At 36.6% G+C, this 13,825-nt stretch overlaps 1 long non-coding RNA gene across 1 annotated transcript in view; it reads left to right on the forward strand.

Annotated features, from left to right (window-relative positions):
- Window positions 1-13,359, forward strand: part of LOC123937578 — a 32,586-nt gene extending 19,227 nt beyond the window's left edge. The window contains exons 3-4 of the long non-coding RNA XR_006817495.1: window positions 10,822-10,877; window positions 13,137-13,359. This is a non-coding gene — a long non-coding RNA (uncharacterized LOC123937578). The remainder of the gene's footprint in view (window positions 1-10,821; window positions 10,878-13,136) is intronic.
- Window positions 13,360-13,825: the final 466 nt, after the last annotated feature.

A 13,825-nucleotide genomic window follows, 5' to 3' on the forward strand; every position in this document is an offset into this window, starting at 1 on the left:
CTTGCCTTTTATTCTATTGTCCTGTAAGGGCAGCAAGTGATATATTAGTGATAAAATTTGAGAATGGAAATTGATCATTTTGACTTACCTGTTTTTCATTCTTTGGTAGCTGACTTTGATTATTCAGTAAATCCTCTTCTATTTGAGAAAATGCTTAGATTTACGTAAGGTTTCCATGAGGCAGATCTGAATCTTCTTCAAGGTAATTACCAAACTCAAACCACTGATTCTTTTAAAAAAACATACTGTATATGGTAAATTATTTTGGCTATATTTGAGGAGCAGAATTATAAATATCAAACAATTATTCTTGATGGATTGTTTCAAGGACACGTGTGGAGGTTTGCAATCAACTCAGGTAAATATCCTCCCATAAAAATTAAAATGTTACAAAATATATTAATTTATTATCAATTATTAATTTATTATTTGCTATTTGTTATTTATTTTATTAATAAATATATTAATTCTTTCATTATCAAGTATCAGTTTAAACTTAACAAAATAAAAATGTATTTTTGGTGTTATTTTCTATTAATAATAAGTAAAGGCTAATAGAAAACTCGTAAGTCTAAATATAACTAATTCTATATCTTTCAGAATAATCCATCCTAATTTGTCTATTTCTTGTCTTCTATAAATTGGTTTTGCTCCAGAATTTTTCATGCATCTTAAGATAAAATCATATTTGTTAAATAAGTGAGAGAGTCATTTTCTCAGATTGAGTATAAGCTCTTTAAGGAGTTGTTTATTCACTATGGTAAACCAAACATATTCTGAAGGGTTTGTGCTGCCAGGGGTCCTGCTACAATAGATTGTTATTGTCTTCCATTAACTTTTACTACTGGAAGCATTCTAGAATCTCTCTTGGGTTCCATAATGGTCTTCTCTGCCCTGATTTTATAACAGCAGCCATATTTCCCCATGGTAAATCAGGATCCGTCACCCCACCCAGTACAGTAACATCTTCCTATACCTGGTGTTTCCGTGGTATTAACAACACACAGTGCTCATGGACAAATGAGAACCTGCAATACAAAGGAACCATTGTTCTATCTATGGACAAAAGACTCTTACCTTGGGAACAAGGAGAGCACAAAGTTGCTAAAAGAGAAACAAAGTTTTTGAATGGATTATGAGGCGTAATAGTCAAAGGAATTAACCTCACTTTTAGCAGTTGACACATATCCTTAATTTTGGAGAAACTACATCTCATTTTGGACTTGGGTTCGGAACATAAGCCACATCCAGCAGAACTGCTCACGCCAGACGATGTTGTCTTCTGGTGGGTACCACGATATTATCCTCCACATGCCTTCCCAAAATTCCATAATGCTGGCAGATTTGAGTGAAGTGGCGTGAAGTAAATCCAGCAGATTCTATGAAGATAATTAATTTTTATTTCTATAAAATGAATTTCTACACAAAATGTTATTTTATAGGATACCAGGAATGTGAGCATGGTAGGCTATCAGTATGACATGATAGTGCCAACATAGAAATTTACAGCAGAAAAGAGAAATGCTTATAAAGACGAATGTCTGTTTCGATGAGGATGACCTGCTACCTTCCCAATGAAGGGAAGGGAACAAAAGTGATTTTCTACCCCTCATCTCCACTGGGCAAAGGCTTGTATAAGTACTCAACCTTGACATCTGTTGGCGGCCTAGGCATTCAGCAGTAGCAATAGGTAGAATCGATTTGACCTGCGGTAGTTCATGTTATTTCATCCCTTCTATAATGACCACTTTGCACTTGACCTGGAATGGCCGAGGAAAGTGGCTGATGCACTTCCAAAGAATGGGTCGTCTTTTCCCCCCTGATTATTAAGAGCCTCCTCCTTAGTGGACCCCTTGGTGAACATTTAATTGCATACAGATGCCTTACACAATGCTGCCGTTCTTAAGACTCCATCCTTATGCTTCTTTCCTACATATCCTAGTCCCCAGTGCAAAATAAAAAATCATGTTCTTTTCAAGTATTTGTTATCTGGAAAACATATGAGCCTCTGCTCATAAATTAGTGTAGATCCGTATCGAGGGCCATTTTTCCAACCAGGCAAAATAGATCAGTAGATGCATTGCTCAGATTTTGCATTACTAGTTGGATTTCCCTCAATAAATTCCAAAAAGCTGAGATTTAAAAAAAGAAAATGCATAATTACATTAGAGATTTTAACACCACTTTCTAAGTAATAGATGAAGTAGATCAAATGAAGTTCAATAATATATAGAGGATTTGAACAACACAATTAACCAACTGACCCAATTGATATTCAAAGGACATTACTTCCAAAAGCTGCAGAATATGCATTCATTACAAGTGCACTTGGAATATTCATTAAAGAAGATACTGTCATGCCATGAAGCAAATTCTCTAAAAGTTCAGCTGATTAAATCATACAAGATATACAATTAAAAACTAATAGAACTAAACTATAAATCAACAACAGATAACTAGAAAACAACCACATTTAGAAATGAAACAACACATTTCATCATAGCTATGTTTAAAAGAAGAAAATACCAAGTGAACTCCGAGAAAATATTTTGAACTAAATGATAATGAAAATACAGCGTATCAAAATTGAGCAGTACAGCTAAAGCTGTGTAAAAAATTACAGCTTTGTATACACACAGTAGAATAAAGCCACCAGTCAGAGAGGTGAGAATAACAGGGGCACCTGGTTGGCTCAGTCAGTTAAACCTCTGACTCTTGATTTCAGCTCAGGTCATGATCTCAGTGTCTGGAGATAGAGTCCTGTGTTGGCGTCCACACTGGGCATGGAGTCTGCTTAAGATTCTATCTATCCCTCATTCTCTGCCCTCCCCCATTTGTGTGTGTGTTCTCTCTCTCTCTCAAAATAAAATGAGATAAAAAATTTATTAAAGAAAGAAAGAATAGCAGAAAATGAAAGTCAAGGTATCAAAAAAAAATCATAAAACCAGAAATCAATTATATAAAATTCAATGTAGAAACCAAGAGACATGATAAGTAAATGTGAGGTCACATCTAATTTGGGATCCTGGAACAGAAAAAGGAACATTAGACAGGAACTAAGGACATTTGAAGGAACTATGGATTTGGTTAATAAGTACCAATATTGGCTCTTTAATTGTAATAATTATACCATACTACTGAAATAGGTCAATAATAATCTGGTTTTTTCGCAAATCTAATACTGTCCTAAACAGCAGTCTTGAAAAATTCTTCAGTTAAAAGAAAGCAAATGTACAATAGAGAAACATCAAAAATGTCAAACATTGGTTCTTTTAAAAAATTATATCATGGGGACATGTGGGGGGCTCAGTGGGTTAAGCCTCTGCCTTCGGCTCAGGTCATGGTCTCAGGGTCCTGGAATCAAGCCCCGCATCGGGCTCTCTGCTCAGCGGGAAGCCTGCTTTCCCCCCGCCTCTGCCTGTCTCTCTGCCTTCTTGTGATCTCTCTGTCAAATAAATAAATAAATAAAATCTTTTAAAAAAATTATATCATGAATACTAATTAAGGAAATGTAAATTACAATCCCAATGGATGGAAATTCATTTCTACCAGAAAAGTTATAATTAGGAATGCTGAAACCCACAGAATAAATGAAGATCGGAGAAACCTGATATCTTTACAATACTGTTGGGAGTTGAAATTTGTCTAATGATTTTGGAAAACCTTCTGTCAATATTCATTAAAAATAAGTATCTAGTATACTACTGCTACCACTTAGAAGAGAGAAAGGTGCAAACAATGATGTTCCCACCCAAATAATGAAAGAGAAAGAGCTCAATAGTCTGCAAGACTATAAGTTTTCATAGCATATTAGAGAGAGCCTAGGATGCCATAGGTAACCTGAAATCCAAAGAAAGACTTTACAAGTAACTGTAATATGTTAAAAGATTAGTAGATGTCCACATCTTGCATAAAGAGATGAGGATTATAAGCAGAAAAATGGAAAATATAAGCAAAGATCAAGTGGAAAATCCTAGAAATGAAACCATAATATCAGAAATCAAGGATATCTTCAAAAAAGTATCAGCGACACTGAAGATAAGTCAACATAGTCATTGAAACTAATGGACAAAGAAAAGAAAAAAAGAATGGGGAGAAATGAACAGAACAGCCAAGGGCTGTGGAACAATATCAAATTGTCTAGGATACACCCAAGTTCCAGAAGGAGTAGGAAGAGCGTAGGGTAGAAGAAATATTAAAAGGGAAAATGACAGAAACTGTCCCCAAAGTAATAAAAGATAGCAAATCACAGATTCAAAAGACTCAAAGAATCCCAAGGAAAACAAGGACCAGTATATGTAATGCGTGCATACACATCCTCTTGGAAACACCAAAAATTAACTGAAAATGTTGAAAATATTATAAAAACATATTCAGAGAAAACAAACACATGTTATACAGAAGAACAAAGGAGATCAAGCAGTATCAACATTTCCGTGGTTATGTACTCCACAGAAATTCAGTGTGAAGAGAAAGAGTTCAGATACAAAAAATTACAAACTTTATGGTTCTATTTATATAGAGCTCACAAATGAGCAGAATATTCCATGGTGATGGAAAAAAACATGATTTCTTTAAGGGCATTGACTTGTAGTGAGCACAAATAAGCCCTCAGGTCACTGGACGAATTCTATATCTTGATTTTGTGTTTGAATTTTCCTGCTGTGTTTGTAAATTTGGCTGTCTATTTCTGCTTGATCTGTAGAGATTCTTTTTATTTTTTGTATGGTGGTCTTTTAATACATATGTATTGAAAATATCTTCTTCGACTCTGCAACCAAGCTTTTAATTTTCTTAAAAATTTATTTCAGTGAGCAGAAAGTCTTAATCTTAAGGAAGCTCTGTTTATCATATTACATTTCATTGAGTTTACTCTTATGATTTGTATATAAGTAGCTTATAACTGAGTAAAAATTGAATTAATGTAACAGGAAAAAGGAAGAGAATTCAAGATCTTACGAGAAAGAAAATGAAAACCTAAGAGAAATTAATATACACTTTAAAATCTTAATTACATTCTCACCAGATTCTGTTGTAATTTGACAAAATAAAGCTTTGAGTTTATGAGGACAAATAAATACTTAGTATTAACAATGTAACTTATGCAAATGAAAGACTGATGAACAGAGATCCACCTTAAGACACATTAAAAATAAAATAGTCAAGTCAGTATTAGCATAGACTTAAGGTAAGAGGAAGAAGAGAGTCCAGAAATAGTTCCAGAATATATAAATTTTTGATATATGAAAAGGAAGATATTTGAATTCAACAGGAAAATACTGTCTAATTTAAAATGTATGGTTGGCAGAAAGAACTGTTTAAAGAAATTTGTATAGGAGTGCCTGGGTGGCTCAGTGGGTTAAGCCTCTGCCTTCGGCTCAGGTCATGATGTCAGGATCTGGGGATCGAGCCCCACATCAGGTTCTCTGCACAGCAGGAAGCCTGCTTCCCCCTCTCTTTCTGCCTGCCTCTCTGCCTACTTGTGATCTCTCTCTGTCATAAATAAAAAAATAAAATCTTAAAAAAAAATGTAGAAATATTTTTTATACAAAACATAAAATTATTAAGACAAGATACACTATAACCAAGAGACAACATATAGATTGGGAAAAAAGCATATGAAATGCATATAATTTGCATAACTTACAATATTTATGTTACCTCGGATGTTTATTAGGGTTACCCTATTTCATGATCACGGTATGTAAAAATGGCATTGTGGTTTCTATAAACCCCTAGAGACTATAATGTGAATGGAAGCATCGTTAGGCTCCCAGGACTTGTTCATTATGGCAGTCGTGAGAAAGATTTCCTATCTGATCTTTTTAAATTTTTTTTTTTTAGATTTTATTTAAATTCATGTTAGTATATTATTAGTTTCAGGGGTAAAATTTAGGATTCATCAGTTGCAAGTAACACCGCAGTGCTCATTCCCTCAAGTGCCCTCCTTAATGCCCATCACCCAATTTCCGCATCCCCTCACCCACCTCCCTTCCCTTACCTGCTCTTATGTAAAAGAAAACCTAACAGTAAGGTTTGCACGGTGTCTTCAGCAGACAACTGACAGAAGAGACAACAAAACAGCCACTAAAATCATAAATATATGGTGAGCCTTACTAGTGGAAATTGCAAATTTAATTGCAACTTTTAATTATACTTTAAAGGAATAGTTGATAACTACACAAATTATAAAGATGAAAATATTAATATTAGTGTTGACACCCATAAGGTTAACAGTTAAATGAATATAAGGATGGGTAACTGGTGTAAGTGTAAATTTATATAACCTTTTTTTAAAACCTAGCAATGATCATTTATATTAAAAAAACAAATACTTCTATGACCAGTAATAAGACTCCAGGAAACCTATAGATTTATGTACAATTATTCATGTGTACAGTAAAAATTTGAGGGAAGGGAATCTCTAAAATGAATTACTATGAGAAATCTCATTGTAATGAGGACAAGTCTGCAATTGAACTAAAGCAGTAGTAAATAAAATTATATCTGATAAAATTATGGGAATGCATACCATGCAAAATCTGAGGCAGTTGCAAGGACTTAAATATATACTATTTGCCTTAAGGAGATTTCACAATACAATTTTAAGTCATAAAATTAAGGTGCAGCAACGGGTATATGACAAGAGCCCAATTTCATCAACAGACAAGGAAAATACCAATATAAAATTTTTACTTGACTTACGAATGAACAATGAGAGTATGTGTATTAGTGGAAAAAACAAGCAAAAACCAAAAAACAAACAGGATAATTTAAAAAAAGACAACACCCCAACTACAATAAAAATGCTACAACAGAAAGAAGTAATTCCATCTAAAGTAATCATCCTTGTGTCAAAATAGTATATATGTGTATGTGTATATTTATTCATCTATCTTGTGAAAGGTTCTTGCTGATCATCTCTGATAATTGAAAATTTCAAGTGATTTTTGACTTTCCTCTTACACTTTGCTATACTGCTTGAAGTATTTACAATAAGCATGAATTATTTATATAATCAGAAAGAAACAAGGAAACTTTTATTTAATAAGGAAAACGTGTCACCCATGTATAATATGTAAATTTATGACTCAGAATAAGTTAATCATCGCAATACCCCACCCCTATGATTGGTCACATTCAGAGAGCTTCATACATAGGTAATTTTCTGTCTACAACAGTGTGGCTGTCTTTCTGCTTATGAGGGTTATTATCACAGCAATTCCCTCCGACATACCTTGGAGCCACTGCCCACTTGATTAGCAGGTTCCACTCCACAGGTAATAAATGATGTGTCTCTGCAAGCCTGCTCCTGCATTTGGGGCTCTCCTTGGTTTCACTGAATACATTTGCTCTTCTCAGTGACCTCCAGTTTTGCCTTCTCCCTTCATGGAGTGAACAAGATATTATTCACTAAGTAGTTCCGTACAATACCATGTTCGGCAATCTGAAAATGTTCCATTATCTGTGATGCAATGGGATCGCTCCTAGCCACGGGTGGCTACTGAGCCCTTGGAATGTGGTTGGTGCAGTCAAGGAACTGGCTTTTAATACCTTCTCTAATTTGGACTTCTTGAAGGTTAGATACTCACGTGTGGCCAATGGGCATCCTATTGGACAGTGCGGCTCTAGAGTGATTCACTCAGTGCCCTTGGATGAATGAGGACACTTCTTCTTTGGCCACCTCTCCCACTCTCCATGAAGACACAGGCCTCTGAGGTGTGGCTGTGCTGCGTGGCCACCGTCTCGTTCTAGTCATTACATTACTCTCAAATCTTTTCTTCATTAATGATTATTTGGGTTGGGAAGTACCTTCTCTTCTCCTCCAAGCAGGACTCTGCTGTGTTATTCTTATCATGTAGGGAAATCTGTTCATAGCAAGGGTTCGCTAAGCATAGTATATGAATTTCCTTTCATAGGGATTCCAGATCCCAACAACTCAAGGGCTATGACTAGGCTTCCTTTTCTTTCTTTTTTTTTTTAATATTTTATTTATTTATATGACAGAGAGAGAGATCACAAGTAGGCAGAGAGAGAGAGGAGGAAGCAGGCTCCCCGCTGAGCAGAGAGCCTGATGCAGGGCTCAATCCCAGGACCCTGGGATCATGACCTGAGCCGAAGGCAGAGGCTTTAACCCACTGAGCCACCCAAGTGCCCGTAGGGTTCCTTTTCAGTGTTAGTGAATATTGGCGACAATTGCAAGAACAAATTACACGAAGTTTTTTGAAAGGGGCTGGTCTGCTAGAAGCATATTAGAGGTGGCATTCTCTCTGTGAGCCCCTTAGAGCTTCATCTCTGAGCCAACACAGAAACATCTCTCAGTTGGGGATGCTTCCATATACTTATGGAGCAGGGACATTTAAATGTTTTTTCCCCAGCAGGTGCCACAAAGAACACCAGGGACAGCACTAACCCTGGAGAGACTGGGAACCTAGGAGTGGCCGCCATAGGACTGGCCTCATGTTCATTTTCTCTGACCCAATTCTGTCCCTTTCCAGAAGGCAAGGCAGCTCCATATTTAGGGTCAGAATTTGCTTACTCATTTGCCTTACCACAAATTCAGCGTGTCGTTTAATTTCTCTTGTCTGTATGGACGCTTGGCAGCACTTCGTTTACACCCTCAAAACACAAGTTACACACCCCTTTCTGAGCCACGGGAGGCAATGCGTATAACACACCAGTCCAGCGTGAAGACACAAGCCAGCCAGCCTAAGACTGAGCCTGGCTTCTCCAACTTACATCATTCTGTGTACTTGAGTGAGTTTTTTATCTCTGTCTCCCTGTCCTCATCTTTAAATAATAATAGTGTATGGATTTCATAGGGTTGTTGAAAGGGTGAAATAAATTAATATGTAAAGCCCTGATAACAATGTCTGGCAGTGTTACTGATCCTATTACTTGCAACATTAATTCTTATTATTTCCTGTTCACTTCCTAAGGAGGAATATGATTGTGACATTGAGGAAGAAAGCCATGTTGTTTAGAGATTTTCCTTCTGTGGGCAACCACGTGTCTTTCATTTTTGGCAAGAAAAATGTGCCCCCCACACCTACACACCCATCTTCTTAATGTTAATAACTAGAATAACTTTGGTAAATAAAATGCAGTTTTCCTGTTCTGTTTCCTATTCGAGATGAAGAATATAAAGCCAAAAAAATCTTTCATTCAGAATAATATTTACTCTTTGATAATGAAATTAACTCCATGTCCAATTTTCACAAGTGCTGAAGTGATAAACGAATGATCTTCAATTTGTAGCATAGCACAAACATTCTGTTTTGTTTTGTAGAATCCAAGATACATACAGGGCCAGGGCAAGGGTGTGGAAACTGTAACCCATGCCCAGTTTGATGTCTGACATAAAATGATTTCAAAGCCTCTTTGCCATGAAAATTACGCTCTTGACTATGGTTGAGTCTCTGTGTACATTAGGATACATAAACTATGGCTGACAGACACATGAAAGAATGCTGCTAGTGAATAATGGATAGCTCTAACCCTCTTTGAAAATCATGTGACCTGATGGTTTCCAAGACATGTCTGGTAAAGGCTGCTTATAAGGTAAAGGCCGCTTATAAAGCAAAGACAGGGTATTTCTTCAGTCTTGTTCCCAATGACAGACCCATAGAGATGGCATGTTAGAAGGGGGAGTCAAGCTCTGACTTGATTCAAAGTTTGGAAGGGAGGTATTTATTTAATTGGTCTAAAAAGCTATACAATCAATGCACAGGCAAAAATAAAATAAAATAAAAATAACATAGGATTGGCAGGTGAAAAGACATGAGAAAATGAAGAGACCTAATTGCCAGAGCAACATAGGTATGAAGCTGTTGGTAAAACATTTCTAAGTTGGTATCTGAAGATAAATGGCCCCAATACTGAACACATTTAGTTTGTGGGAGACACAGCTAATGTATCTACCTGTTTACCACTATGGGAAAAGCCACTTCGGAAGGAGAAGAGATACACAGCAACATTAATGCATTTCCACAGTGGATGTCAACAGAGTGAGCATGTTTAGAGGTAGGATGGTTAGACCTGCCCTTCGGGTTCCAGGAGACATGGCAGCATTCCTTCTGGGCAACCGTATAGCTGCTGTCTAGATATGATGCGCCCAGAGGTGGCAGGGAATACTGTCCAGTTCAGCCTTAAACCACTGCTGAGCCTGATTTTCTAGTCAGGCTGGCAAGGATTTTAGTTGCTAGCCAAACTGAAGGTATTTTGAGCTCACAGAGCTTCTCTCCATAGTGATTTCTGCCGTGGTGCTTGCTGTCAGAGCTCAGGACTTTTTTCAACTCCTTCCACCCTGGGAGGATATGGGATGATCATCAAAGTTTCTTTTGTTCCGGAGATGCAAGGTCAATAAAAATATCCCAAAACTCCTGTAGCTGGCCAGATACCACTACTTCACTTTTTTATGCACCTTATTTTATTAACAAGACATCTTAAAATTAGTGTGTCCTAACGTCTAATGTTGTTGCCACGAGCCAGACTCTGAAATCAGCCTGCCCTGGTGGAAATCGCAGGCCTGGGGCTTCTTTACTGTATGTTTTTGGGCAAGGAGCTTTGCTCACCTGTAGCTTCTCATCTGAAAATGGGGAGGAGTGTTAACAATGATTCTTAATAAGGTTATTATGAGGTTAAATGAGCTGATAATGTTAAGAAAAAAAAAACCCTGCCTAGTATCAAGGAAACAAATAAATATTATAATTATTTTGCATATTATTGTCTTGGCTTTCAGATCTGGTTTCTCTAGTCATGATTTTCGATCTTCTTTTTAGGCTATGGCATAAATCTTTCCCATTAATTCTTCCCACACAGGACTCCCTAGGATGATTCTTACTCATTTCTGGAGAACCAACTGTCAGCTCTAATCTGTGAGTTATCTTGCAAATCCCAAGCAAGAAGTCAGAAGGGCGGGTTGTTATGAGATAGGGAAGCAGGAGAGGTTGTTGGAATCAGACACAATGGGCCAAGTACTGTTCTAGCAAAGGGAAGACAGGGCATCCGCTCGGGGTCCGTGTCTTGTACAGATTGGTGAATTTTGTCCAGCTCGGAGAAGATTCTTAGAGGCCAGTTTAGTAACGAAGTTTAGTAACGAAGTAACGTTACTTAGTAACGAAGTTTAGTAACGGCATTCATATGATGCGAACACTGCTCAAAACTTAGAAATTTGGAATCATTCTCTGTTTCAAGTCTAACACCCCCAACACACACACACCCTCCCCTACATAGACACGCGCAGACACACACACGTTTACTCACCCCCTGTAACCGCACTTTAAAGACATCTCTTCACGCATACAATCCGTAGTCATTTCTAACATGCATTTATGTCTGTGTTTCATTTTATACACTGAATATACGTCTGATCTCCTTCTTTGACTCAGAAACTGTGTGTTGCCTTTGTTTGAAATAGAACCAATCGTGGTACATTGAATTTAATAAATATAACCCTAATACTTGACTCTGCTGCTCTCATTCACATTCTCTGAATCAATTTCAGCAAGTTCTCCTGATTATTTATAAGATACACTCCACTAATAAGATATATACACCTGTGCACTTTTGCCCAGATGGTGCGCACAAAAAAGCAACTTTAAAAAAGTAGATGAGGAAGGACTGATCACTTTGTCACTGATAAGTATTTATTAAAGACAAGTATTTTATGAAATGTAGAAAATTAAACTAGCTCCTGCTTTAGGGGGTTGATTAAACAATTCTTTATAGGAATGTATGGATTTGAAATGCTTTTAAAATCTTATTTCATTAATATAATTACCATTCAAAATTAAGTTACATAGAGTATCTCAATTTGTTGCTCATGGGATATGATCTCTCTTAGTTTAAAATTACATTATACTTAGGAAAGCTTCAAACTATCAGGTTAGCTTGTTTGGCAGAATGTTAGATTAATTCTCTAATTCACTGAAATATCTATTATCTTTTTCAAAAGAATTGACTGTAATGAATTAGAGAGCTAATCTGAACAATTTATCACTAAAATGAGGTCATCCCACTTAGCAGAATATTCAAGACTCCCGGTACCTAACATTTTCTTTATTATAGGAAAACATCTGTTTTCTATATAATGTCTTAACATATTTTAATGGTTTTTAAACTATACTAAGGAACTGATCTATTATAAGATAGAAATCAGTTATAAGAGCATGCTGTAAATTATTTGTAGGAAGTTATTAAAAATCTTAACAAAGAGTTAATATGGTAGTATGACACACTGCTGCAAATTAGAAATTGTTTTCATCTTGGGTATGTGTCAAGCAAAATAATAATAGCAGTGAATCTTCATATATTCTTAATTAATAGTGGGGATACTTAACTAAATTTTACTGACTTTTTATGTATTATTATTTGAAGATTTTATTTATTTGAGAAGGAGAGGGAAAGCACAGAGGGAGATTGAGAGGGAAACACAGACTCCCCACTGAGCAGAGAGGCTGACACAGAGCTTGATCCCTGGACCCTGACATCATGACCTGAGCTGAAGGCAGATGCTTAACTGACTAAGCCACCCAGTGGCCTGGTAAAATTTAATGACTTTTAAAATTCTCAAATATGGGGACCCCTGGGTGGCTCAGTCAGTTAAGGGTTTGGCTCAGGTCATGATCCCAGGATCCTGGAATCAAGCCCCACGTTAGGCTCCCTGCTCAGCATGGAGACTGCTGCTCCCTCTTTTTGTGCTCTCTTCCTCTCTCACTCTCAAATAAATAAATGAAATCTTTAAAAAAATTCTCAAATATCACAGGAGTTTGTGCAGATATATTGATCTAGAATTAATTTTGTTAATCTAAGATACATATAGGCAAAACTAAATTATAAAATAGTATGCTACCACAACATTGAAAATAAAGGAAAAATGGCTAAACAAACAAGAATTAAAAGAGGGCCACCCACGATTTCAGCAAAAATCAATACACGCCAAGGCCAAGGTCTTGGGAATCAGCATGGAATTATCGGAATGGTTAGCTCGCACAGTCACTTTGCACCCAAACTTATGACGTGTGTGTATGTGTGTGACTCTTTACCGGTAAGATGTCTATCCTCAATCCTGTAGTCTATGGCCTTTTCGTCTTACTCCTTCTCTCACTCTTTTTTTTAATCTCCCCACTCTCCAGAGCTGCTTACTCCACTTCAAGGACATTTGGGATCTGATTTGCTCCCACACGTGGTGTTTTCCTGCTCCACCAATCCAAATGCAAATCAGTATGTCACCTACGCAAAAATCCAGTCTGTACCACCTTCTAGAGTCTGAATATATTGCTTTGTCGTTTTTCACTTATTGTTGTATTTCCTCATGATCTGTGATTTCTGATTATAAGCTTATTATGTTTGCTGAAACTTGAGCTGTGTAGATGCTCGATGGCCTGGGCTGAAAATGTATCTCTACTGAACGCATGGATCCTTTTCTTTCCTTTTTTTTTCCTTTTTCTCTTATTAAAATTACTTCAAAATATTTATTATATGGGGTCTTTTCAAACTTTAAACGATTTCAATTCAGTTTGAAGTCTCACAGAATAACAGAAAGTACATTTATCTTCCAACACCAAAAGCAAATTTCAAATACAAAATTATTTTTGTAGTTGTGCAAATATTTTGTTTCCTAGTTCGATGATTATATAATCAATCATGTGTTTTTCCAGTGTTAGTGCTTTTTTATTTGCTTAACAGATTTTTCATGGTCCTTCCAACCTTTCATGGACCCTGGGCTTTGTCCATTGGTCCCCACACAGCAGTTAGTATGAAATGTTATGTTGTCAGGGATTAGCATATATCCTTTGGTGACTTCAGAACAAGCTCACTGAAA

Source organism: Meles meles, chromosome 2, assembly GCF_922984935.1.
Source record: "Meles meles chromosome 2, mMelMel3.1 paternal haplotype, whole genome shotgun sequence".
In the NCBI taxonomy this organism is placed as follows: Eukaryota; Metazoa; Chordata; class Mammalia; order Carnivora; family Mustelidae; genus Meles; species Meles meles.